The 8,954-nt window shown below is 36.4% G+C and overlaps 1 long non-coding RNA gene across 1 annotated transcript; it reads left to right on the forward strand.

Moving 5' to 3' along the window:
• Positions 1–3,278: 3,278 nt before the first annotated feature.
• Positions 3,279–8,365, forward strand: LOC104242029 (uncharacterized). Its single transcript, XR_011401576.1, has 3 exons — positions 3,279–3,321; positions 7,207–7,323; positions 8,175–8,365. It is a non-coding gene; the product is annotated as an uncharacterized lncRNA (long non-coding RNA).
• The last annotated feature ends 589 nt before the right edge of the window (positions 8,366–8,954 follow it).

An 8,954-nucleotide genomic window follows, 5' to 3' on the forward strand; every position in this document is an offset into this window, starting at 1 on the left:
TTTCGAATTTGGGCAACATATTTTGTTGAACAGCATTAACGTTTTCCTCTTTAAAACACAATACTTCTTTATTTCTTTTTTAAGAGATTGAGAAATAATTAGAAAAATACACAGATCTCTAATTATACAACAAGATGCAAAAAGGACTTAGCAAAAAATTTATGAAAGTAAAGGAAACTTTCTACCCTAAATGGTACCAATTGCGAATCTGATTGTTCTTAGACAGTAAAGGAAGTTAAGGAAGTATTTGCTCGTCTGGAAAAAAATGGTGAGTGAATGAGTCATTGTCACGACCCGGAATCCCTACCATCGGGATCGTGATGGCGCATAACATCACACTTGCTAGGCAGGCCAACGTTAGAGTTTTTATTAGCCAAATCCTTTACGTTTTAGTGATAAACAATAAACTAGCTAAAAACTGTAAAAATAAATGCGGAGTAAGTAAATAGCCTCTTTGTTTATATACAATTACTTATCACTTGTTTTAAAACGAAATTCTGTGTTCTGAAGCCTTGAAAACCTCATTTAGAGTCACCTCGATTTGCGTGCGCAGTTCGGGCGCGTAGCCGGAAAGCTTAGATATGAAATTCTGTGAAAAATGATAAAATTTGGTTATAAAGTGAGCTAATTTGACTTCGGTCAACGTTTTGGGTAAACGGACCCGGACCCGTGATTTGACGGTCCCGGAGGGTCCGTAGGAAAATATGGGACTTGGGTGTATGCTCGGAATCGAATTCCGAGGTCCCAAGCCCGAGAAATGAATTTTTAAAGAAAATTATTTTCTCAAATTGTTTGAGGAAATTTGAAATGAAAATTGATTAGAACATGTTAGTATCGGGCTCATATTTTGGTTTCGGCCCCCGGTACAGGTCTTACATGTGATTTAAGATGTTTCTGTGAAATTTGATAAAAACGGATATCATTTGACGTGATTCGGACCTAAATTGCTAAAGTTGATAGTTGATGAAGTTTGAGAAAAATCCTTTTATTTTGAGGTTTAATTCGTTGTTATTAAGGTTACTTTGGCGATTTGATCGCACGGATAAGTTCGTATGATGTTGTTGAGTTAGTACGTGTGTTTGGTTAGGAACCCCGAAGGCTCGGGTGTGTTTCGGATGTGTTTCGAGAAGTTTTGAACTTGTGGAAAAGTTGCAGATTTCTGTTGTTAGTGCCCAGGGATTTAACCCTTCGCGTTCGTGTGGTCCCTCTCGCGAACGCATAAGGCAAAAATCCCAGGTGCCCAAATTCTTCTTCCCGAACGCGAAGGTTATGACGCGAATGCGAAGCTGAGGGGGGAGACCCTTCGCGAACGCGAAGGTTGTGACGAGAACGCGAAGCTGAGGGGGGAGATCCTTCGCGAACGCGTTCCTCTACTCGCGAACGCGTAAGGTGCTGGGGAGGGGTCACCAAATTATTCATCACGAACGCGGCCACTGGCATGCGAACGCGTAGGTTTGAGGAGCCAAAGCTCCGCGAACGCGAGCCTTTTCACGCGATCGCGAAGGCCTAGCAGGTCTGACTCATCGCGAACGCAATGAGCCTGTCGCGAACGCGTAGAGTAAATTCGCCTAGTTAATTTTTAAAATCCAGGACAGTAGCCTTACGGGATTATTGCAATATTTCATAAACCCCTTCTTCTCCAAAGCTCTTAGGCGATTTTTGAAGTCTTTCTTCACCATAACCTTTTGGGTAAGTAATCTTTAACTTGTTTTTTTCATTTTTCATTAACACCCACTAGATTTCTAGGTCTAAAACATGTAATTAAGGGTAGAAATTAGGAATTTGGGTAGAATTAGGGCTTTTTGATTAATTGTGATTGAGACCTCGTTTTGGGGTCAGATTTGAAAATAAATTATATAATCGGGCTCGTGGGTGAATGGGTAATCGGGTTTTGGTCCGAACCTCGTGTTTTGACCAAGCGGGCCCAAGGTCGATTTTTGGATTTTTGGGAAGAATGATTAGAACGCTATAATTAAACATTGAAATTGGATTGTTTAGCACTTATTGATGTTATTAAGTCAATTGTGTATAGATATGATTGAGTTGGAGCAAAATTTGAAAGGAAAAGTGGTGTTTGAGGCTTGAGTTGGCCGTGGAAGTTCGTGGTAAGTGTTTGGTCTAACCTTAGCTTGAGGGATTAGGAGTTGTGTCCTACTTGCTATTTGTTTCTTGTTGAGTACGACGTATAGGTATGGTGATGAGTATCTATACGTTGGTGTCAAGAATGACCGTGAGTCTTATATTGTGAATTTTCATGATTTCATTGTATTATTCATGCCTTGGTGAAGATTTCTAATTGTTGTATAAAGTTTGTGGAAAGATTTGTGACCTATGAACATTGAGGAGCGTTGGCTCAAGTTGTATAGCGAAATTGTGAAAGTATAAGTGACAATTGAACTTTTAGAGCATTGGCTCGAGTTGTGAAATGAGTTGTGAAGTAAAAATTCTAGAGTATTGGCTCGAGTTGTGAAGTGAATTGTGAAATAAAAGTTAAAGAAAGAGAAAGTGTTATTAAATTGTTCCCTTGTCGGGATATTGCTGCTTTGTTGGTTATCTCCCTTGCCGGGATGTTGATATTATTGATGTTGTTCCCTCGGCGGGATTTAATTATTTAATTGTTGTTCCCTCACTACTAGAAAATGGGCCTACGACAACGGTTTTTTAGCAACGGTTCACAAACCGTTGCAATAGACTGGATATAGTAACGGGTACAACCGTTACAATAGGATTGGGGTGATATCAGCACACTTTAACTATACAACTGTTCCAGTTGTATTGGAACCGTTGCCATAGAGTATTTTACCGCAACAGTCTGTGCACCGTTCTAATAGACCGATCTATTGGAACGGTTCTGAAATTATTTATTTTTATGGGAACGGTTTTCATTCCCTCTTCACTTTCCCCCCAAAAATTTGGTAAACCCGCCAAATGAACCCCATTTTTTTACTTTTTATTTTTTGATTAATTTTAATAATATAAAACATAAAATCATAATCTTTATTTTCCCTTTTCACATCACACGTGAACCTGCACGCTAGAACGAGACCATCTCCAAAATCATCTCAAAATTCATTCCTCAAAATCCTCTCTTTAACTCCTAAAATTCAAATTCAGAAACAGATTCATCTCAAAATCCTCACTTTCCCTGTAGATTCATCCCAAGGATAGACCAAAATCCCCAAATTCCAAAATCTATTTTATGGTCGATTCGAAGATGCTGTCCAAACGAAGCTAGGTTTTTGTGAAACAAGCCGATTCTTGATTGTAGAGGTTCTTAAAAAAGGGAGATTGTTGTTGCATGTCTTCTGATTATTCAGAGAGGTATGTTAATCTCATTCTTTTTCTTCACCTAGGTGTTGTTAGAATTACACTTTCAATATTGGTTTATTTCTTGTGCTTTTTGATTTCAGTATTGTTTCTTAATATTTGATTAGTTTGGTTTGATGTAATTTTATTTCTTTCTCCTTTTCTCTCTTACATTGGTATTCTTTTCTATATGTATATGTAATTGGAGCCGGAAGTAGCTTTTATTTAGTACCAGGTAATGTTATTGGAAATGGGAGAAATGATGTTTTCCTAAAATCGATGTAATTTAACGATGTAAAAATGATATTGGTGTAAAAACGATGTAATTTAAATGTATTCTATTTCAACTTTCTGCTCGTTGAAATTCTTTAGCATCCCATGTTTTCCTTGAAGCTATTTTTGATGTTATTTCTTAATATGTTCCGAACTTGTTATCTTATATCTACTTCTTTCACATTACAAGAATATGCCATTTATTAGAAGTTAAAAATAATTTTGGAAATATCTGTATGTCGACGGGAAGCAAATATTTTTCCCTTTGTGGATGGCAATTTGGGTGAACTGTTTTAAGAAATACTTTTTTAGTGAAAGAGTCTTTAAGTGAAATGAAGTGTAGAAACAAAGTAAGAAAAGATGAGTCTAATGTTGTGGTGTTTGAAGATTTGGGTGCTGTGTATTTGGAGGAATTATTGAGTTCTTCGGAATGTGTTACAAATCGGTGATTGTCTTTCTCTGTTTTCATTCATATTAAATTTGAGTTCCACCACAAAGAGAGGAGGAGGATGAGGATTAAAATTAAGAAATATAATTTAAAATAGACAATATATAAGATTAGAAAAGATTGATTTATTAAGGTAGTGGAGTTGGAATCTAATTTATAAGTTTAGAAAGGGCTACAATGTAAAGTTTATAGGAGTAAATTAAATGGAAGATTAGGAAAGATATGATCAGGGACCTTAATAGTAAGATATAGGAAAGAACCTAAAAGCATTGAATCCGGTGAGTTTCTAATAGAGCAACATAAGAACCTAGGAACAGAAAACATTTGAAATAGAGCAAAAGACTAATCTAGTATGTTTCTTCTATTGTCTTTAAGAACTTAGAATTTTAGCAACTCAGCATAGAAATTAAAGAGTAAAATTAGTTAAGATGCAACCATCATGAGTGATTATGTATGACTCACGGTGAGAAAAATTCTGTTTCTCGAATGTGATGATTTCTCCACAGATTCATTTTCAATGCCCAAGGTAAACAAGTATCGGAAGATAATAAAGGTTTTTGATTATACATATTACATTAAACAAAATTACTGAAACTCAGAGAAGAGAATCTACATAATACTTCAAACATAAAAAGAGAATCCAATTATCCAACTAACAGTCTTAACTTGTTCCCTATATCTGCCTCAGATTGAGACTTAAGATTAGTACAATATTTAAGATACTATTAGATTACAAATCTCTTCTCTAATGATTTTATCATTCTTTCTCAATGTAAAAACTACTTTACTATTTGTAACTCTTTGACTTCATCCCCTTTAAGTTTTGGTCAATGTCAAATTAGTATGTACCTTGGTTTATTGAGTTAATTTTGTTGATTACTTTTGTCGTATAGAAATTTCATGGATAAAGTAGATAAAAGTTGGATGCATCTCCTAAGATGGACGGATGAGTATATACGTGGAGTAAATGATTTCCTTGATAAGGCATTTGAACGAGCTTCACAAGGAAATGAAATATTATGTCCTTGCCAAAAGTGCATTAATCGCAATTGGCATTATAGAAATGTGGTGGAGGATCACTTGGTACACCGAATGGGTTTTCCATGGTGAAGGAGTTTCCTCTAGAATTACACCTCATCAAAGCAATAATGATGAAGGTTCTAACATGCATGATGATATTGATGGATTACTACATGACACATTCAGAAATATAGAAGGTGAGTCGGTACAAGAAGAAGGGATGAGAGAGGCTCTATCTGAAGATGCTAAGAGATTTTTTAAATTATTAGAGGAAGGAAAACAAGAATTATATCCAGGGTGTGAAAACTTCAGTAAACTGAGTTTCACCATCTGGTTGTACTTGTTTAAGTCTTTACATGAGTTGAGTAATGTAGCCTTTTCAGACTTGTTAGAGTTGTTAAAAGAGGCATTTCCCCTTGCTAAGCTGCCAGAGTCTTTCAACAAGGCTAAAAATATGATAAAAGATTTGGGTCTTCATTATGAAAAAATACATGCATGCCCTAATGATTGCATGCTATTTTGGAATGACAATGCAAAGGCCGATAATTGCTCTGTTTGTGGGTCTTCTAGATGGAAACGTTCTAATCATGCCTTGACTAATACAAGTTCTAAAGTTCCTGCAAATGTTTTAAGGTACTTTCCCTTGAAGCCTAGGCTTCAGAGGATATTCATGTGTCCTGAAACAGCTATTGCAATGAGATGGCATGCTAATGAACGACCTAATGATGGGAATTTGAGGCATCCCACTGATGGAGAAGCTTGGAAGGATTTTGATTCTCTACATCCTGACTTTTCCAAAGATCCACGCAATGTTAGGTTGGGTCTTTCAAGTGATGGTTTCAACCCATTTCGAACCATGAGCATTTCTCATAGCACGTGGCATGTCATGTTAATGAACTATAATTTATCACCATGGATTTGCATAAAGCCAGAATATATCATGTTGTCAATGATCATTCCAGGTCCTTCATCTCCAGGAAATGATATAGATGTGTACTTATAACCACTTATTGCAGAATTGAAGGAACTATGGGAAACTGGGATAGAAACATATGATGCTGAGACAAAGCAAATATTTCAAATGCGTGCAGCCTTGTTGTGGACAATTAGTGATTTTCCAGCATTAGCTATGCTTTCAGGATGGAGCACCAAGGGGAGGTTGGCATGCGCCACTTGTAATTATGACACATGCTCTCTATATCTCAAACACAGTCATAAGATGTGTTACATGGGCCATCGAAGATTTTTGCCGCATGCTCATCCTTTGCGGAAAGATAAGAAGTCATTTGATGGTAATGAGGAACATAGACCTGCACCTACTCCTTTGTCGGGTGTAGAAGTGTTTCAAGAGCTGCTTGATATTCCATCTAATGCACAACATTCACATGATACAATTATAGAAACATCGGAAGAGGAGAATGAGTTTGATGATACTGATTGGGACTGGATGGAATCAGATGATTAAAGAAGAAACTTCTTATATTCTTTTAAATATATTCTGTTTAGAGTGAGTAATAATATTTCTTATCAATATATTATAATTACTCTTGTTTACATAATTTTAATAATTTATATACTCATAGGGCATTTCATGACAGTAGCTTGAATAAGTTTATCTTTACATCCCTTTGTTCCCTTCTAGTAGTTCCTAATCTTTTGTGATAAAGGAAATGGTTAGTGTAAGTGATCCTGTAAAGAACTTACCCTAATGATCTGTCCTTGTTCAAATAATTTTATCTATTAAGCTAAGCCAATGTGTTATAATGGACCATATACTAACTCATGTACTAATTGGACCTATTTGCATATTTGTGTGTTAATGTACTGTGAGTTGTTAGTTTAACTATTAAGGTGACCATGTCTTAGTGAGATGTGTGCCTGCTCTTAGCTCTATTGTGAAACCAACAGAACATGTGCTTAAACTCCCTCTGCATAATGCAGGTCTGTTAATATTTCTAAGCCTAGGAGATAGGAGTGGTGAAGCATGCTTTTCATCACAATGTTGTATTTAAGTGAATAAGTTGTCGAAGCTGCATGGAAATGTCTAATTTAAGCATTGCATTTTTTTTGGATTATCTCTTTGGAATCTAGAGCTTATTATTTAGGAGAACACATGGTCTACTTTAATTACACGCCTTCTTTTTCTTTGTGGGTTACAGATATCTAATCTGGTCCAGATTTGGTCTCAACGGCCAAAAGACATTGTTCGGAAGTTGGTATCAGGAGATTTAGACCTTGGCATCATTGGTGTCGACACAATCAGTGAATATTGGCAGGTACGAACTAAGTTTCAGCTTATTTGTCCATATGAAGCATAAAAAAGAGCCAATTATGATCCAAACAACTCAGAGACAACTCTACCATTCCCAAATTTCATAAACTTGCGCAGGAAGTACCCTTGGACTCGAATCACCATCACGGACAGTTTACTTCTTCACAAATTGGTTCAGTAGCCTTGTAACATCCGGTGTTACTATTGTCTTCTCTAAACATTCTAATAAATACATAGACCCTATTATCAAAGGTGAGTGAGGTACTCCCCTGTGATGCTGCCTCGTGTTTGCACAAATAGCCTCTTTGCATAGTGATAGCTACTGTCAAGCCTATAGCACATTGAGGCTGTATTTGCTGAACTTGTATTGTCATTTGCTTTGTCCAGTTGTCTAGAATTTCCTCCCAGTAGTGCACGCTTTCATTAAATATACCTGTAGAGAGTATTTGTACTGTCAAGTACTATGCGATGCCTATACTTGTACTGTCCTTTTTGCATATTTCTTTTTCTGCTCCTGCTGTATTTTGTGGATGCAATACTTCCTGAGGTAACATAGCATCATATTGCATTGCATCTTCAGCCCAGATTGCGGTCCTCGTGTCCAAAATTGTAAAGCAAAAAAAGTGTTGTCCATGAGTTTGTGCCTGCATATTTCTGCTGCTTTTTGCTTCCATTTCCTGTAGCCTCCATTTGATTCTTGTTATAGCCTTTGTGCATGAAATATTTAAGCTTAAGCAAGTCCATGGTTTCATTCTCATGCATGTGCATGTCACCTTTCCTTCTTCAAGCATATTAGTGGTCTTGTTGTTAATGCTTTGATAACTTATTTTTTATTTAATTTTCTGAATTTGACAGGAATTTGAATAGTCATGAATCAGGAAGGCAACTCAAGTAAAAATAAAAAAGCTAAAAATTGCATTGCAACTGGATCACTTGCATCTTTGCTGAACCAAAAAGTTTCATCATTGAAAACAAAAAGAATTGTTCAATCTACAAGGACAAATGACAAGCATCATCTGAATTTAATTGAAAAACAACTTCCGCAATTAGGATCTCAAGTGCAAGAACAATTGTTGCAACTGCCTCAGCCTTCTACTTCTCCTCCAACAAAAAATGTACATGAACATGTGCAACAAAAGTCACTGAACTCTACCTATCTTGCATCACAAGCAGTACGTGAACAATTGCAGCAACTGCCACTGGATTCCACCACTCGTACTTCACAAACGGTACATGAACAATTTGAGAATTCTTCCAATCATGAAACAAACGAACAATCTGAGGAACAAGGCAAAAACATATAAATTTTATTTCGTTAAATTAGCAAACAATATGGACGTGATATATGGTGATTATTCTTACTTAATATTAATGCAGGTCCTTCTGACGAAAAAAGAAAAAGAGGAAAAACTTTGATGCCAAGTGTTCATGGTAGGAAAGAGCGCAAGCTAATTGTGCTAAACGAGAACAATCAACCCATAGGTCCTACTGGTGATGTTGTAGCAGAGTTGGGTAGCTTCCTCGGCACATTGGCAAGGAATGCGGCCTTTTGTCCTCTTAATGTGTTTAATTGGAGAAAAATTCAAACAAAAGAAGATATGTGGATATATATCAAGGTTTGAAGTTCGCAATATT

The sequence above is a fragment of the Nicotiana sylvestris genome, chromosome 8 (genome assembly GCF_000393655.2).
Source record: "Nicotiana sylvestris chromosome 8, ASM39365v2, whole genome shotgun sequence".
Classification (NCBI taxonomy): domain Eukaryota; kingdom Viridiplantae; phylum Streptophyta; class Magnoliopsida; order Solanales; family Solanaceae; genus Nicotiana; species Nicotiana sylvestris.